We start from the raw sequence: 9,114 nt of genomic DNA on the forward strand, positions 1-9,114 counted from the left end.
AACAAGAAAGCACATTTTAATTCTAACAAAGGAAATTTTAATGGCAAGGCTATTGTTTGGCATGAATACAATTCTGAAATTGCAACAAGATCTCTGTTGTGACAATGATCAAGTTGTTTTTGAAACCCAATCAGTTTTGACTCTTAGTTGGCAATATAGTGAAATCCTTGACTCACAAAAGCATGTAACAGAGAATGGAATTTGGGCTTCATTGCTGGCTCTGCTACATAGTGATAGGTTTGTGTCAAAGAAAACCAGGATTCTCAATACATCTTGCGTCAAATTTGTGTGTTAACATTTACTTTGTCCTGAAGTGAGTGAGGTCTGACTCGGCAAGGTCTCTGCCATTGATGGCTTTGTCAGCAAGAAAACCATTATGAATCCATGTTTCAATGTTAAAGTTGTCTGAGATAAAGAAATGTTTGAAAGCACTCTGCATTGTGCCCAAGTATCAGACTTCTTTCTGCAGCCAAGTTAATAATGCTGTGTGCATTTCACCCCTCTGAAGCTCTGGAAAGTTTTGTAAAGTTGTGTCCTCCAGGTTCCTGCCCCCAAAATGGCACATTAGCCACACAAGCTCATAACTCTTTTGCAGCATAATTGATGCCTTTTGTGTGATCTTGAACCAAAAGATTTACCTCACTTATGAAGCTACATGTGTCCATCTAGTTTGATGAATCATTAGAGAAACTGTCCCAGGAAAATTTGTCTCGAATCATATTTTTTTTTCAAAATGACTAAACATTAGTTTTCAAATTTAGCAATAAAGAGCTCAAAAATCCGTCTCTGAAGAGTCAGTTTATTTTGTGCAGTAGGGAGGATACTGTAATACCAATTTCCTGAGAAAAGTTCTCAAAATGATGGGAATTCAAAGGTCAGTCAGATGAACTGACAACTTACCTGTCAGTAGATAAAATGTATTTTAGGATTTTTAAAGAAATTTTTTACTGCCCATGCATACAAATATGTAGAGCTAATGATGACCATGAAGGATGTCATTAGTGTTGCATCTTTTGTCTTGTTAAGTGGCATAGTGACGATTATTTACTATCAGCCTTCCCTTCTTGAAATCCAATGCCTTTATGCTTTAAAAAATGTTGATATGTTTTGTCATTTCTTGGAAATTTTGTTGAGAAAGTAAGCCTACAACTCATTCTCACTCTACATTTTGATAATTTAGTCAGTGCACTCTCTTTGAAATTGTATTTATCAAAGCTAGGTGAGTAGGGAACTAATACCTGCTAGTACCTACCTTGAATCAGTCAATCTACTAACCTATGTGTATATTCTTGTGGTCATAGATATGCCCAATCAGTTTTGTGGTTAAATGTTTATACCTACAGTTATATGTAAGTGTGAAATTTATATATATGGGATTTCATGAAAAACTATAAATTTATATATAAATATGCATGTATATATAAACACATACAGATATACTTATCACACAAAGAATTAATCCTTGCTACAACTCTTTAAATTATTTTCATTCTCATTTTACAGATGTATTCATCCAAAAGACATTTATTAACCACCTACTATGTTTCAGGCCCTGTGCAAAGAATAGGATCTACTACTAGTTGCTTAATGAAGGTAATAAAAATTTTTCAGAGAAAGTAATGGAGGTCCAGAAGAATAACAAAATGACTAAGATTACAAAATGAGAAGAAGTAACAAAATCCAGTCATCAAAGCCAAGAGGCAACCATTCTTGAAAATGCAAGTGAAGTTGCTTGAATACTCTTCCTCTGGGCTTTTTTCTACTTACTCATTCTAGACTCAGCAACCATAAAAGTATCTCAAGCATTGGACCATGCTAGCCCTGTCCACATGTTTCATCTTGGCTAATATCATCTCATTCTCAGGATTAGCTAATTTGCTGCTAATGACTTATACCTAAATATAAACTTGATCAAGCTCTTAAGATTTTATAGTATTTTGTTCTTTCATTCTTTAGTAGTCACCATTATTTTGAATTATGCACCCACTTTGTGGTGATTTACTTCATATTTGACCTCCCACTAGAGTTTAAGGAAGGCTGGAACAACTTCTGTTTCTTTGTTTTTCCTAATTCAATGTCTACCAAGTGCCTAGTATAGTGTATGGCTTGTATCGTTTCCTGAAATATGTTTGTTAAATAAGAGTAGGTGTGAACATGTACCCTCTGGTACAAGGCATGCACCTATCAACAAGCTGGGTCCCAGAGCTCTCCTCTGATGTAAGGCAGAGACTCTTTGGCTGCTGAAGTTCTAGAGGTCTGAGAGATTGGCCAGTGCATGGGGTATCACGGGTATGGGAGCTTGTGGGATGCAGAGAGGTGGACATTTAACAACAACATTTAACATATAGAAGTGTTTCTATATTTTAACAATTGGAGATGGTCACCAATACACTAGTTGAATATTAGCATGCAGAGATGGAGAAAATGGAGCTCCATGATAACTTCTTCCTTTATAACTTATAATGATGAAGATCTTTAAAACTTGAACAGAGTCAGTCATATGGTTTCATCTCATTTCATGCACCAAAAAACCCGATAACGAAGTATAAGAATCAAATCCATTTAAACTTAGATTTCTCTCTGTAACTTATTTCCAAGGCTTTTTCACCAAAATGTTCATTTTTACTCCAGAGAAGTTATCATATGGATATAAATAACTCTTGTTTAGAAAAGCAGGTGATTTAAATATGTTTTATATTTTTAATATTTCAGAAGAGTATTTTTTTCTGGTGTATCTGGTATATTTCAAAAATGCATACTTCTTTTAAAATGATTCAAATAAAATTTGTTAATGTCTTATATGATTAGTGGAACCTCGTTTCTGTGTCTTATATGATTATTGGAACTACAGACTCCAGCTGTGGCCACACATGTTGCCTATTTGTATAGTGAATGAAGCCAACAGTTGTCTTTTGAAATAAGAACCTGGACACACCAAAATTAGAGAAGGTAAAATTTTAGAAAACTTTGATAGAATAAAAACCCTACTACATATATTTCTCTAACTTTTTTGGAGAAAGTTAACTTTTTTGATGGTAGTACCTAAATTGTTTAATCTAATCTAAGATCACAGCTTCGAAAAACTTAAGAGCTATCCTTTGTCATGTAGTCACAACCTCAATTTTGTGTTCCTTTGCAATCAGATAAAAGTCGTGACTTTCAAGACTGACCATCTACCATTCTCTCCTTGCAAATATTGTTCCAATTACCATGAGAATACCATACAATCTTTTTGTATGTGTCCTCCACCTAAGATGTTTTGCTTGGTATTGTTATACTTTCAGGATTTGTTTATATGTTTTGTTAAATATTTCTGATTCCCCAAGATAGAGTTAGTCATTCATCCTCTGCTTTTCAGCCTCCCAAGGAACAAATTTTTCTCGTGGGATTTTACAGATCATTATTTTACATCTCTACCTTCATTTTAATAAACTGAATTCATTTTTTAAAAAATTTTATTTATTTATTTGACAGAGAGAGACACAGTGAGAGAGGGAACACAAGCAGGGGAAGTGGGAGAGAGAGAAGTAGGCTTCCCGCTGAGCAGAGAGCCCCATGAGGGGCTCTATCCCAGGACCCTGGCCAGGACCCTAGCCAGGACCCTGGGATTATGACCTGAGCCAAAGGCAGATGCCCAAAGGCTGAGCCACCCAGGCGCCCCACTGAACTGAACTCTGAAGAGCTGCGTCTATTACTGAATAATCAGCAAAACCCCAGAGCCTAACCTAGTGTCTAAACTTCAATGGTTGTTTCAGCGAAAATGTATGGAAATAAAGTCTTCTACTTCCATCATTATCATGGTTCTTTTTTCTTACAAATCCCAAATGTATGTAATTGTTAAGACACTTAAAAAACACCTTCCCATGGGCAGACTTCAACTTTCTTTGTTCTTGTTTCCTAATTATCTTTAACGCCTTTTTAATTCTTCCATGGCTCATTTTTCCTTGTCTGTTCTGCCAATCCCTTTCTCCTAGCTGAGTGACAAAGAGAGAAGTAAAATATAATTCAAGAAATAGCCTGGTTATTTAAATACACTGTCATAAACTTGTCACCTGGCACATTTGTTCTGTTTACCTTTATGCAAAGCATTATGATGCATTATTTATAATGCTTTTTCTAGCTCATCTATTAAAGGCAATTAAAACAAAAGGAGGAATAATGTTCTGCAGCTGCTTTTACCCCTAGGACCTTCTAGGAAAAGGAACAAGATGAGGTTTGGTATTTATGAAGTCTGTTGGCTGTTAGGCCTCTTAACTGAGGCTAACACAACCTTTCACACAATCTTAATTAGATTTGATGTTTTATTTGTCTTCATTAGGAGGCAAATTAATTTTTAATTAAAAAAAGAAAAGATTACTGCATCACTGGATTATTAAAAAAACAACTTTCCCTTCCTTAATTCTATAAGCAAGGCATAATTATAAATGACTAAGGCTTCGGGGCAATAATCTAACATATTAAATAACTCACTTCTCTGGGGACAAAGAAAAACATTTGAACAGTTTTATTTGCGATATTTTCTAGTTTTATTTTCATGAATATTTTGTGTTAAAAACTTCTAAAAGACTTCTTAAAAGTTCAGGAAGCCTAGATTTTATATGAGTACCTCCTCAAACAACTGGATTTAAGTCACAAAGTACTTCGCAGTGTGAAATTCCATTGGCATTTATTCTTTCCCTCATTCCCCATGACAACAGTATATAGATATGGACAGGTACAGACACAAAAGAACTGTATTATAGGTAAACCAAAAAATGTCATGTTAAAGATACACAGTGAATGAAAAAACTGAAGCTTTATCCACTTTGGGAGCTCTGGGAAAATATGTAGCACTCCCTTCAGTTATACTCCCCAAAGCATAAGGAAGCTTGATTGTTCCCATTGATTAAGAGCTGATTCTGAGGGGCCTTCATTCCCTAACTCAACTGGCTTGCTAGAAACTTTGAACATCAAATAAAGCCCAGGCAAAGGGATGGAAAAGATAATCCCTGGAAGAAAGGAAGACACGTCCTGAAACATTAAGGGTGAGCAGAGATAGGTAGGGAATGGCATCTTCCTAATGGTCAAGTCCACATACATATGAATGTGTGTTTGGTTTACAACTGAGATTGACTTGAAACAATTAAATTCTTGTCATAGCTTTGTATCTTACCAAATATATCTGTTGTAATATTTATACTTGTTCTAGGTCTGGAATTCATTTCAGAGATAACTGAAAGATTTCTGAGTCATAATTCATGTACTGACTCTACCAAAGGACCTCAGAGGAAATTTGTTGTATAAAAGCTACAAGTCAGTGTAGTGTTAACCTTGTAATGATTATGACAAATAGGTGTGTTTGATTATATTTTGATCTGATAACATTTCAAAAGTATAAACAGTGTCAGATAGGAATGAGTATTTTACTAGTGTTATTTATGGTAAACTGGTTTTTAGAACACAGGAAGTATACTTATAAATAAAACAAACTCCATTAATAAGTTCGCATATTTTATAAATGTTGATTTGTAATGTTTAAAATAAGTAGATCCTAGTCTTGTCATATTCATAAAGAAATACAGAATACTGAGTAAACAAATAGCATAAATGATATATACGGAATATGGAGATACCTATATATAAAGTAATTAAATATGTGTGTATATGTGTATATATATGTATACATACACATATATATGTGTGTGTGTGTGTGTGCAATAATTCTTTGACCAATCTATCTATTGACCGTTTCTTTATGATTTTATTTAATGGAAATATATTTAAAAGCCCTAGAGAACAGAGATTTAGAACTATAACCTGTTTGTATTTCTGATGCTTTAAGTTACCTTTCCCAATCAAAATATTACTAATACTATTTAAATTAACTGTAGACTTATAAAACAGTATGTTTTTTTTTTAAAAAGATTTTATTTGTTTATTTGAAAGACAGAGATCACAAGTAGGCAGAGAAGCAGCAGAGAGAGAGGAATGGAAGCAGGCTCCCTGATGAGCAGAGAGCTGGACATGGGGCTTGATCCCAGGACCCTGGGATCATGACCTGAGCTGAAGGCAGAGGCTTTAACCCACTGAGCCACCCAGATGCCTCTAAAACAGTATTTGTGATACTCATCAGTATCGTCACAGACATTCTGTATCCGTCATATCTTTAGTGAACGCGCATAAAAAAGAATCATGCTAGTAAAGAAGTCATTTATTAGTACTTGTATTTTATTTTATTTTTTAATGTTTCCTTATGTTCAGTTAGCCAACATATAGTACATCATACATTTTTGTTGTAGTGTACAAATGATTCATTAGTTGCATATAATACCCAGGGCTCATCCCAACACGTACCCTCCTTAATACCCATCACTCGGTCGCCCCATCCCCTCACACCCCTAATTAATATTTTTAAATAATTGTCTATATTTGTCTTGACAAATGCAGATACACTGGATTTTAAGCCAATGGTTACAATAGAGGAGATCATTGAAACCAGAAACTATTTCTTGAGATTTTTTTTTTTTAATTATAAACTTCGAGTTACACAGATCAAAAAGAAAAGAGAGCAAAGACACAAACTATCAATTTCAGGAATGAAAGAGTTGACATCACTACAGATCAAACATATTTAAAGGATAATGAAGTCAACACTATGCACATTAGGCTAATGCATTTTAATTCTTAGAGGAAAAGAACACATTTCTTGAAAGATGCAAACTACCAAAACTCACCCAGGAAGAAACACAAACTGATAGTGTCATACCTATTAACTAAAATGTGTTTTTAAATTCTTTCCCACAAAGAAAACTCCAGCTCTAGCTATTTACTACTAGAATTTCATTAAAAATCTAAGGACCAAAAATATAACTAACTGTGTGCAGTCTCTTTTAGAAGAAGAGGAAATATACCACAAGTCATTCTATGAAGACAGGATGTATTAGTTTGATACTGAAATGAGACAAAGACACACAATTAAAGAAAGTACAGGTCAATATCTTTCATGAACACAGATAAAAATATTCTCAATAATTTTAGTTCAACAATATAGAACAAGTTAATGCATCATGACCAAATGACATATATCCCAAGAATGCAAAGTTCCTAAACATTCTTAATATTAACATCCTTAAGTCAATCGATGGAATTTATCATATTAACAAATTTTTAAAAAATTAAAATGGAAACACACATGTGCTTATCTCTATAACCACAGATAAACCTTTGAGAATATAGTCAAAATTAACTTCTGATAAAACATCCTCAGCAAACTAGGATTACTATGAAAATTTCCCAACCTGATGAAGATCTACAAAATATGTAGCAAATATCATACTTCATAGTAAAAGATTAAGTATTTTCCCCTTAAGATCAAGAACACTGCAAGGATATCCTTTCCCACTACTTTTATTGAACATGGAAGTAGGGATTCTACCTACAGCAATAAGTTAAAAATAAATAAATAGTTAGATGGGTGATAGATATATGGATATCTATTGACTGATAGATGATAGATGAATAGATACAGAGATATATAATCAAGCAAATAAATGGAATTCAGATCAGAAAGGAAGATATAATACTTTCTTTATTTATAGATAGCATGAAATGTTGGCCATGGATGGTAGATGGTGTTTTTCCTGTGTCTTCACTTCATTTTCCCTTTGTGCATGAACATCTTTTTATAAGGACATCAATCATACTGGAATAGGGGCCAACCTCAGTCCAGTATGACCTCATCTTAACTTAACTAGTTACATCTGTAATTAATCTCTTTCCAGATAAGTTCATATTCTGAGGTATTGAGGATTAGGGATTCAACATATGAATGGGAGGGCATAATTCCACCAAAACATACCTCAAAACTGGAAATGACACAAATATACATTAGCAAGTAGAGGGACAATTTTGTTGTGTTTATATAATGGAATACTACTCAAGAATAAAACACTTTGATAAACTATGGATACATCCAAAGTTATACATGAATCTCTTTTTTTTAATAAAGATTTTATTTATTTATTTATTTGACAGAGGGAGAGAGATCACAAGTAAGCAGAGCAGCAGGTACAGAGAGAAGGGGAAGCAGGCTCCCTGCTGGGCAGAGAACCCCCCAAACAGGGCTCTATCCCAGGACCCTGAGATCATGACCTGAGCAGAAGGCAGAGGCTTAACCCACTAAGCCACCCAGGTGCCCCTATACATGAATCTTAAAGTAATTGTGTCGGGTGAAAATAAAAAGCTAAATATATATATACACATACATACACTGTGTGATTTCATAGGTAAAATTCTAGAAAATGTAAACTAATCCACAGTGACATAAAGAGGATTAATGCTAACTGGTCAATAGGGAGAGAGTTTTGTGGGGTGCAGTGAAGAGTCTGGAGGGAGAAATTACAAAGGAGCATGAGGAAGAATTGGAATGTGCTCCTATATTTATTATTATGATTTGTGTGATGGTTTCATAGGTATACACATATGCCAGTTCTTATTATAACATACAATTTAAACACTAACAGGTTTCAGTTTGTGAATTCTACCTCAAGAGAAGTATTTTTTTTTAAATACGTATTTTCACAAGTCATCTTCTCAATAGTTTAAAAATTGACTCCATTTTTTCCTACAATTAAAAAATACTATTTACAGTAAAAAAAGAAAAACATCAACACTGGTTGCTAGGGAAATTGCCAGATGATAAAGAGTCAAAGCAAATCAAAACTAGTGATGAAATGTTGACTAACAAAATTTGGAAATACAGAGTTCTGTCAAGATATATACCATAGAGTCCTAAAGAAAGGATTGATCTCTTCTTTTTCTCCAGATGATCTAAGGGAAGTGGATAATTTACCAATTGGCTTTTATTAAACTGAAAATGTTAAGAGAAAACTAAAATCCAATCATGGGGTGCCTGGATGGCTCAGGCCGTTAAGTCTTTGGTTCAGGTCATGGTCCCAGGGCTCTGGCATCTAACCCTGCATCTAACCCTCCACATGCTTCTCCCTCTGCTGCTCCCCCTGTTTGTGCTCTCTCTGTCAAATAAATAAATAAAGTCTTAAGCAAATAAAATCCATTCATAATAAATTTATAGATACCCCAAAAAGATACCAATTTTGACTGTTCAAACTAAACCAA

This window comes from Lontra canadensis, unplaced genomic scaffold, assembly GCF_010015895.1.
Source record: "Lontra canadensis isolate GAN:19392208 unplaced genomic scaffold, GSC_riverotter_1.0 scaffold139, whole genome shotgun sequence".
Taxonomy (NCBI): domain Eukaryota; kingdom Metazoa; phylum Chordata; class Mammalia; order Carnivora; family Mustelidae; genus Lontra; species Lontra canadensis.